Genomic DNA, 8,984 nt, shown 5'->3' on the forward strand with positions numbered 1-8,984 from the left:
TAATTTTTTTATATATAAAAATAATAAAATGATCATAAATACCTAAACCCCCCATTGAAACAGATCTTCACAAGACATAATAATAGCCTGTTTGCTTAAATTTTTCCGAGTTCAAAACTACTTTTTTCAGAAATTTAAAGTATTTGGCCAAACTTTTAGGAAAAAAAAAAAAGTTCTTTTGAGGTCCCTGTAGTAGAGAGCTCCTTGTAATATGGTCCCAGTAATGAGTAAAGTTTCACAGCACCTCCTTGTACAGGGACCATTTTGATAGAGAGCTCTTGTACAGAAACTAAACTAACAAATCCTCAATTTCCCCCGGGAGAAAAGCAAAAAGAAGAGTTTTTTGCCAATATTGTACCTTATTTTTTAGGTTAAGTCTATTTTGGTCCCTTAAATATAGCCCTAAGCATATTTAGTTCTTTAAGTATGCTAAAGTGAAGCATCTTTAGTCTCATTGACACAATGTGTTCAAAAACTAACGGTGTTACTCAACTCTAATTCATGAAACAAATCTTCTTTTATGAAGCAAAACGTTTTTTCTCCTTTTCATTTTTAGATAATGTCTTCTAAAATTTTGACCTTGAAAATATCCCCTTCTGTGCCAGTTTTCAATGAGAAAATGACACTGTATAGCCGCTGTAAAAATAATAGCTGAAAAAATATATAACACATACACACACACACACACACACACACACATATATATATATATATATATATATATATATATATATATATATAAATTTAAAAATTTAGGTTGATTTTTCCAAAGAATAGCCGTTCATCACTCATTGCCGAAGAAACAAAAAGAAATGTTAATAAATACAAGAAATATGTGTTACGGAGATGAAACGAAGTAAAAAGCTCAGAATGAGGCTACAGAAAGTTTTAGGATTTTTCGTTGCAAGGGTGGTTGCCTCTCTCTCTGCATTATTAGCCCATGATTTTTCTATTCACTGTAAGAACCCTAACAGTCCTTTCTTCAGTACTATTTGTGCAAATTATCCCTTTCTTCCCTCTTACGGAGGGATTATTAACAGCCTGTTTGGATTGTTGTTACCGTCAACTTTGGTTGTATTGTTGTTACCGTCAATTTTGGTTTTCTTTCTTTTATGCCTTTGCCGGAGCATGCAAATGCTGCTGGTGGAGGTAGTGGAAGCGGTGGTGGTGAGTTTAATCGGCGGCTAAAAAGAGGCGATGATGATTTTAACAAATTTTTAATTCCCTTCTGAGCTTATTTATTAATCGGGGCATTTGAGATTATCCGACCCGTATCTTGGCGGGGCATGGTTTTTGCAGCCATGGCGTCCTTGGAATCTCCTGTTGCCCTAGCTTTAAAACAGATCTGAGCCTCACTTTTCTCTATTGGCCTATTGGGAAATGGATGTAGGCGGAGGTGGATTCAGTATTTGAATGTTACAGCTTGTTTGGATGGTTGTTACATAATGTAGTACTAAATTATGTTGTACTGTATTGTTTTGAAGATACAACTTTAAGCACTAAACTCACAGTGCCTTTGGAATTATGAGTTTAGAATCTAACATGAAAATGTGAGGTAGCAGTGAAAGCAGAGAGCTGTAGGGAGTTTCAATGGGTGGTTTTGCCCCTCTCTGTCATTCTCTGCTGCCGATGATCACTCAAATGATAAATCTTTCCAATTATAAAAACCACCCTTTTGGTGAAAATACATAATGACCTTGCTAGTTTCCTGTTCTTGTTATTCTTTCCGTTTCAATTTAGGTGACGCAATGAGGCTACGAAGATTTTACTCTTCTGTGGAAGATGAATCAGAATTTTTTCTCTTGAGTTGAATAAACTGTATCCTGGCATGGCAGGTCAGATGGGTCTGAGATTTGAAGGGAAAAGTTCCATTTTTGGTTTTTCTTCTGTCTCATAAGGCTAACTGTTGCTTGCAGCCATTGCATGTTTTAAAGCTCTTTTGGTTTTGTCTGAAAACAGGGGAATTTTGAGCCTCCCCGTTGCCTTGATTGTGCTAAAAGAATGAGTCTCTAAGGTTGGCTGCTTTTTCTCTGTGAGTTCATAGTTGATGAATATTCTTGGTGTAAAGACAAGTTATGCCGGCATGATGAGCATGATCGATTGCTTCAAAGAGGCGATGTTGATTTTGTAAATCTATCATTCCCTTCTAAGCTTATTAATCACGCATTTGTAATTATCTGGCACGTATCTTGGCAGGGCATGCCCCCAGTTTTTCTGGTGATTTTTGCAGCCATGGCGTTGTCGAATCTATTTTTGCTTGAGCTATAACACAGATCTGAGGCTCAAAGAGGAAACACAAAAATGGTGAAAATCTGATTAGCTTAAGTCTGAGGCTGCGATGAAAGCAGAGATCAGTGGGGAGTTTTTATGGGTGGTTTTGCACCTCTCTGTCATTCTCGGCTGCCGATGATCAATGATAAACTTTTCTGATTGCAAAACCACCCTTTTTGTGAAATTTCACATGATCTTCCTCTTTTCCTTTTCCTGTTACTCACCCTGTTTCAATTATAAGCAATGAGACTATGAAGATTTTATCGTCTGCGGAAGATGAGAAGATGAATCAGACATATTTCTATTGAGCTGAAGAAAACTGTAACTTGGCGTGGCAGCTCGGATGGGTCTGTGAGATATGGGGGGAGAGGTTCCATTTGTGGTATTTGTTCTGTGTCTCATAAGGCTAATTGATGCTTGCAGCCATGACAGTTTTCAAAGTTTCCTACCCAGAGGTTCTACCAGGAAAGCAAAGAGGTTGAGCATAGCCTAGAGAATGAGGCATCAGAGAGATTGGGATTTTTTGTAAAGGGTGGTTGCCCCTCTCTGCTATGCCCGTGATTTCTCCATTGATAACCAAATAGACCAACAGCCCTTCCAAATAAGAAGAATTAACCTATATAGCCGCCCACCCAACTGCTTAAACTAAAAATAGCAGTCGGATATATAAGATATGTATAATTCATGTAACATTTGTATAACCATGTTTAATTAGCGTATAATCAATGTATACCGGCTAGGAAAAGTAATGGTGAATCCGGTCGGCTATTTGTGTAAAGATCCTTTAAACAAGAAAAAAATAAAATCCTTCATCCAAACACACCTTTGTACTCTTCTTCGTCTTCCTCTTCTCTTTGTGCTGCTGCTACTGATGCTTTAAAGGGGCTGTGATGATTGCTTACGTTTCGGGCTTTGTTCAATTACGGCATTGAGAAAATACTGTCCTGTATCTTGGCGATGCGACACGGTATGGCTTTGTATAGCAAACTGGTGTCCGCAGCCATGGCGGCATTGCCTTCTCTTTTGCTTAGTTCAAATACGGCAAATCTGAGCCCTTAATGCCCATTTCATGTTCTTCAATGGCAAGTCCATTATTCTCTTTTGAGTTTTAATCAAAAAACTCTCGTAAGTCTCATTTTATGACTGTAACCGAGACTTTTTAACCGAAAGGACCGTGTTATTCCTGATTTAAGAAACTAGCTCTTCCTTCTCTTTTTGTTTTTCTCTCTCACTATCCCACAGGGAATTTGTATACAGAGAAGAGGGAAAATAGAGCTAGGGAATTTTGAGGTGAAAAAACCAAAGAATTTCCCATAAAAGGAAAAGGTTAGCCAGAAAGGAAAGAAATGAGGCAAAACAGAGAGTATTGGGATTTTTTTTAAAAGGGTGGTTGCGGCCGAGGGTATCCGAAATAGCCTCTCTACCTGATACAAGGTAGGGGTAAGGTCTGCGTACACCTTACCCCTAAAATAGAGCTAGGGAATTTTGAGGTGAAAAAACCAAAGAATTTCCCATAAAAGGAAAAGGTTAGCCAGAAAGGAAAGAAATGAGGCAAAACAGAGAGTATTGGGATTTTTTTTAAAAGGGTGGTTGCGACCGAGGGTCTATCCGAAATAGCCTCTCTACCTGACACAAGGTAGGGGTAAGGTCTGCGTACACCCCACCCTCCCCTGATCCTACTTGTGGGATCACACTGGGTATGTTGTTGTTGCTGTTTAAAAGGGTGGTTGCCCCTCTCTATTCCGCCTTTGATTTTCCTCTACTATCAAACAGCCAACAGCCCTTTGTTTATGAGAAAAACAGATATTGGAAATGGATTTAACTTACACTGACATCTCTGTCTTTCCTCCGCGCGCACGTGTGTGTGTGTGTGTGTGTGTGTGACTGTGTATTGTTTTTTCAGTGTGGATAGAAGGTACATAAAGAGGCAGTGATGATGATGTTACTATATCCGATCTAACGAATTTGGGGATGGAGTTAACTTGACCCGTATCTTTGCATGGGTAACCCGATATGGCATGTGATTGAGACTTCTTTCTCTGAAATGCAACTGGTGTTTGCAGCAATGGCGTGGCTGGCTTCTCTTTTCCCTTATCAATATCGCACATCTGAGCCCCATTTGCTGAAAAGAAAAAAAAACATAATCTTTTCCGTGATTCAATGTTGGATATGTGAACTGTGGCACTTTCTGCTACAAGTTATCAGCCCAAAAAGAAATGATGCATAACAAAGAGTTAGGGATTTTCTTTAATGGGTGGTTGCCCCTCTCTGTTCTGCCGTGATTTTCCTTTATTCACAAAAAACCAACAGCCATTGTCATGGAAATAACAGAAACATAAAGAATACTCCTCCTCCTAGTACTACTACATATCTGCCTTTCCTCTGTGTGTGGTGTGTTGTTTTTTAGGTGTTGATGGAAGGTACATAAAGAGGCAGTGATGATGATGAAGTTTATATATCTGGGCTAATCAATTAGGGCATGGAGATTATCTGACCTCGTATCTTGGCTTGGCAACTTGGTATAGCCTGTGACTGAGTCGTCTCTCTCTCACATGCAACCAATGTTTGCAGTCATGGCGTGGCTGACTTCTTATTTGCCTTATCATAACACACATCTGAGTCGTTAAACAGTGGCCTCAAATTATCCTATTTGTGCAAATCTTGCTTTTCTTTTATGGGCTATGTTCAATAACATCATTGAGAAAATATCCGACCCGTATCTTGGGGGCGACCCGGTAATGTAGCAAACTGGTGTCTGCAGCCATGGCGTCGTCGCCTTCTCTTTTGCTTTGTCCGAAAGGCCCATGTAAGTCTTGATTTAAGAGATTAACCCTTCCTCGGGGGATTTATATCTATCTATCTATATCTATCTATATCTGTACTATTATAAAAGCACGAAGGCCAAGCTAAATGTTATGGCTTTTTTACCCAAGGCTTATCCAGAGACTAGCACATAGAAAAAAGAGGGAAAGGAGAACCGGGAAACTTGGAGATGAAAAAACCAAAATATTTACCCAAAACGAATGGTTAGCTCAGAAAGAAAGAAATGAGGCAAAATAGAGAGTTTGGGATGTTCTTTAAAGGGTGGTTTCCCCTCTCTGTTCCGCCATTGATTTTTCGTCCATTATTAAACAACCAACAACCCTTTGTTTTTAGAACTGGCAGAAACTGCAAAAAGAATTTTACTTATATACACTGTCATCTGTGTCTTTCCTCTGTGTTTGTTTTTTATGGTGTTGATGGAAGGTGCATAAAGAGGAAGTGATGAAGATGTTTCTATATATGGGCTAACCAACTAGGGCATAGAGATTATCCAACCCGTATCTTGGCGTGGCAACTCGGTATGGCCTGTGACTGAGACTTTTCTGTCTCTCATGCAACCGCTATTTGCAGCCATGACGTGCCTGGCTTCTCTTTTGCTTTATCATAAGACACATCTGAGACCCATTTGCTTGAGAGAAAAAAAAAATCAGAATTTTTTCCATGATTCAATGTCGGGATATGTCTAACCTGCGACTTTCTACTACAAGTTATAAAGCATCTTGCAGTCCTAATCCATCACCATATTTGTTCAGTATCAGCTGAGCATAGCCTATCAAGAAAGAAGAATGAGGCATCAGAGAGATGGATTTTCTGTATAGGGTGGTAACCCCTCTCTGTTATGCCTGTGATTTCTCCATTCATAACCAAAAATACCAACAGCCCTTTGGAATAAACAAGAAAAAGAAGAAGAAGAAATCCGTCAACCAAAGACACCGGTGTACTCCTCTTCCTCTTCACTATGTGCTGCTGCTACTGATGCTGTAAGAGGCTGTGAAGATTGCTTTCCTTTCTGGGATATGTTCAATCTTGTCATTAAGAAAGTTTCGAGTCGTATCTTGGCGGTGCGGCCTGGTATGGCTTTATGTAGCAAACTGGTGTCTGCAGCCATGGCAGTGTCGCCTACTCTTTTGCTTTGTAAAGTAGAAGTGTCTAAATGACAATTCGTGCCAAGTTTGAGGAGCTGCCTATGTATTTGGCCTATCTGAAATAACAACACAATACAATGGTTAACAACCATCAAAAGAAGCTGTTAGGGTTCGTTTGATTTAGAGACAAGTTATGCCGGAGGTGGGGAGAGTGATTGATGCCTCGAAAGATGCGATGATGATTTTGCATATCTTTCATTCCCTTCTGAGCTTAGTAATTGAGCATTTGAGATTATCCGTCCCATACCTTGGCGGGGCATGTTCCAGATTTGGTGGTTTTTGCAGCCATGGTGTCGTCGGATCTCTTTTGCTTGAGCTATAACACACATCTGAGCCTCAAAAGGGAAACATAAAGATGGTGATTAGTTTGAGTCTGAGACTGCGGTGAGAGCAAAGAGCTTTGGGGAATTTCAATGGGTGGTTTTGCCACTCTGTCATTCTACGCTGCCGATGATCTCTCAAATGAAAAATTTTCCAATTGCAAAACCACCAGTAGTTGATTGATTCATTACTCCTTCGATGCCATTTATCAGAGGCTATGAAGATTGCTGTTTCTGAAAGATGAATCAGACATTTTCCTCTGAGCTGAAAAGACTGTTTAGGCGTTTGGGCAAAATTTGGTTGACATTGAAAAACAATAATTGTATCTTGGCATGGCAGCTCAGATTGGTCTGTGAGATGTGGAGAGAAAAGATCCATTTTTGGTGTTTGTTCTCCATCTCCTAAGGCCAACTGATGCCATGCAGCCATGACAGTTATTAAAAGCTCTTTGGATTTTGTTTGAAAAAAAGTGTATCTGAGCCTACCTCATTACCTTGATTATTCTAAAAAAGGAGGCTTTTGTGACTCTGAGAATGCATGAATTCCTAAGGGTGGTTGCTCTGTTTCTCTGTGAGTTCATAGCCGATGAATTCTTTTGTGATCTACAGCCTTGCACTGCAAAATGCTAATGATTGTGGACCATCTCATCTAATATTTTAAGCTGTTAGATGGAGAGTACACTTCTGTTAATTATATTATATCTCGACAATGATGATGATGATGATTATGCTGATAAATCAATCAACTATAGCTCATCCCCTAATTGTTGTGGTTGGCTGTATGAATCCATTCCTGTCTAAACCCTAAACCTAATCAATGAGGCTGTGATGATTTTATCCAGTAAGCTTGAAATCTCGGATATTTGAGCTGATTTGTATCTTGGCTTGGCAAAGTTCAGGGAAAGTTTTGGGAGCTGGTTTTATTTCCTGTCTCGCAAAAGCTCTGGCCTTTGCAGCCATGGCAGATTAGCCTTTTTCTGATAGTCTTAGGCAATTCTGAGCCTCATTTCTTTCTTTCTACCTGCCTATTTCTTCTACAATAGTATAGCCTTTTTTTTTCCTTTTTATTTATTTTTGCATTTCTCCGACATTGTCACCCTCTTCGCAACAAGAACAACACTTCAATATCAAACAAGCTACTGTCAGATATAGGAATACTTACTATCTATCCATCCCCATTTGGACTCGTTTCATTCCAATATTCAATAGTTTGAGGTTTTCTAACGCTTAGTGAAAAGCATTAGTTTAAGTTGGCATGTTCATTTTTTCCATTACCACATATCCTAATGTGGAGCAATAATAACTGCCTGTTTATCACTAGTACATCTCTTATGAAGAAGGCTTTGAATTGGCTACACTTTGGTTAATTGGTAAATGGGGATATCCTTGAGCCTTAATAGCACTGAACTTTTACTTGACATTATCAAACCTTCTGCTTTGATGGTTATCAAAGGTGGCATTACAAATGGCAGTCGTGATGGCTTCGATTATATCAAGATTGCTCGGTCCAAGGTATTCAGCATCGTTGAAGACAAAGTTACAGGTATTATGTACTCTATCCCACTAGGCTAAATTCTTATATGCCTGAGTACTATGGAAAAGAAACTTAGATCTATGTTGATCAAATCAAACTCCAGGAGTTGATTTTGCTTTTCAATTCCAAGACTAGTAAGAGGGTTACAATCTTTCCCATGATCTTGCTTACAGTTCTGTTTAGAATTCTTTGCTAAATCACTGTACAGTTTAGCTGCAACTGGACTAAATCAAGGGAGGGACTAGGGAGTACTTCGATTGTGTTTTGTGAAAACGCTATTAATGTTCAGTGAGCTCACAATCGATTATGTTTTTTGTTTTTGTATTGCAAGGTTAAAGAGAATTTCCGAGAAGCTTTATTCTTTGTTCATATGAGTTGCTAAATTCATGAAGCATTCTGGCGCTGTGGTTATTGGGAGGAGTTCAGCTGAAGACCGCCAGAGTGCAACTCCATCTTTTGTCAGTTGTATTAGAACGTCAATAATGTCAGCACCTTCTTTAGTGCTTTCCCATAGGCAAGATAAGTTGCTCTCTGGATATTCTCCGTCGACTGCATTTCAAGTAATAAACAAAGTTGGCAATTTAGCGGTATCTTATTAATGCACAGATGTTCTGAAATCCTTTTTAAGGATCCAAACACCATTGGTATTAGATCCTCTTTTAAGTTTCCAAGAACCAGTGAATTAGTACCCTCTGGCAAGTTCTAAGTTGAGATTGTATTCTTAATTGGGACTTCCCCAGAAACATTCTGGCTTTTACATTCTGGCCATTGAAGCTGCCATAAAAAGGAACTATAAGCGTGAAATAACAACAACAACAATAAACCTGGTGTAGTCCCACAAGTGGGGTCTAGGGAGGATAGAATGTATGCAGACCTTACCCCTGCCTTTAA

General features: G+C 39.2%; 1 long non-coding RNA gene across 2 annotated transcripts; it reads left to right on the plus strand.

Moving 5' to 3' along the window:
• The first annotated feature begins 819 nt into the window (after positions 1–819).
• Positions 820–8,681, plus strand: LOC107823898 (uncharacterized). Of its 2 annotated transcripts, none has more exons than XR_012701884.1 (3): positions 820–958; positions 8,013–8,102; positions 8,425–8,681. It is a non-coding gene; the product is annotated as an uncharacterized LOC107823898 (long non-coding RNA). The 2 variants fall into 2 exon arrangements; XR_001656733.2 differs by lacking the exon at positions 820–958 and adding an exon at positions 1,705–1,835 and having other exon boundaries at positions 1,960–8,102.
• Positions 8,682–8,984: the final 303 nt, after the last annotated feature.

This window comes from Nicotiana tabacum, chromosome 18 (assembly GCF_000715075.1).
Source record: "Nicotiana tabacum cultivar K326 chromosome 18, ASM71507v2, whole genome shotgun sequence".
Lineage (NCBI taxonomy): Eukaryota > Viridiplantae > Streptophyta > Magnoliopsida > Solanales > Solanaceae > Nicotiana > Nicotiana tabacum.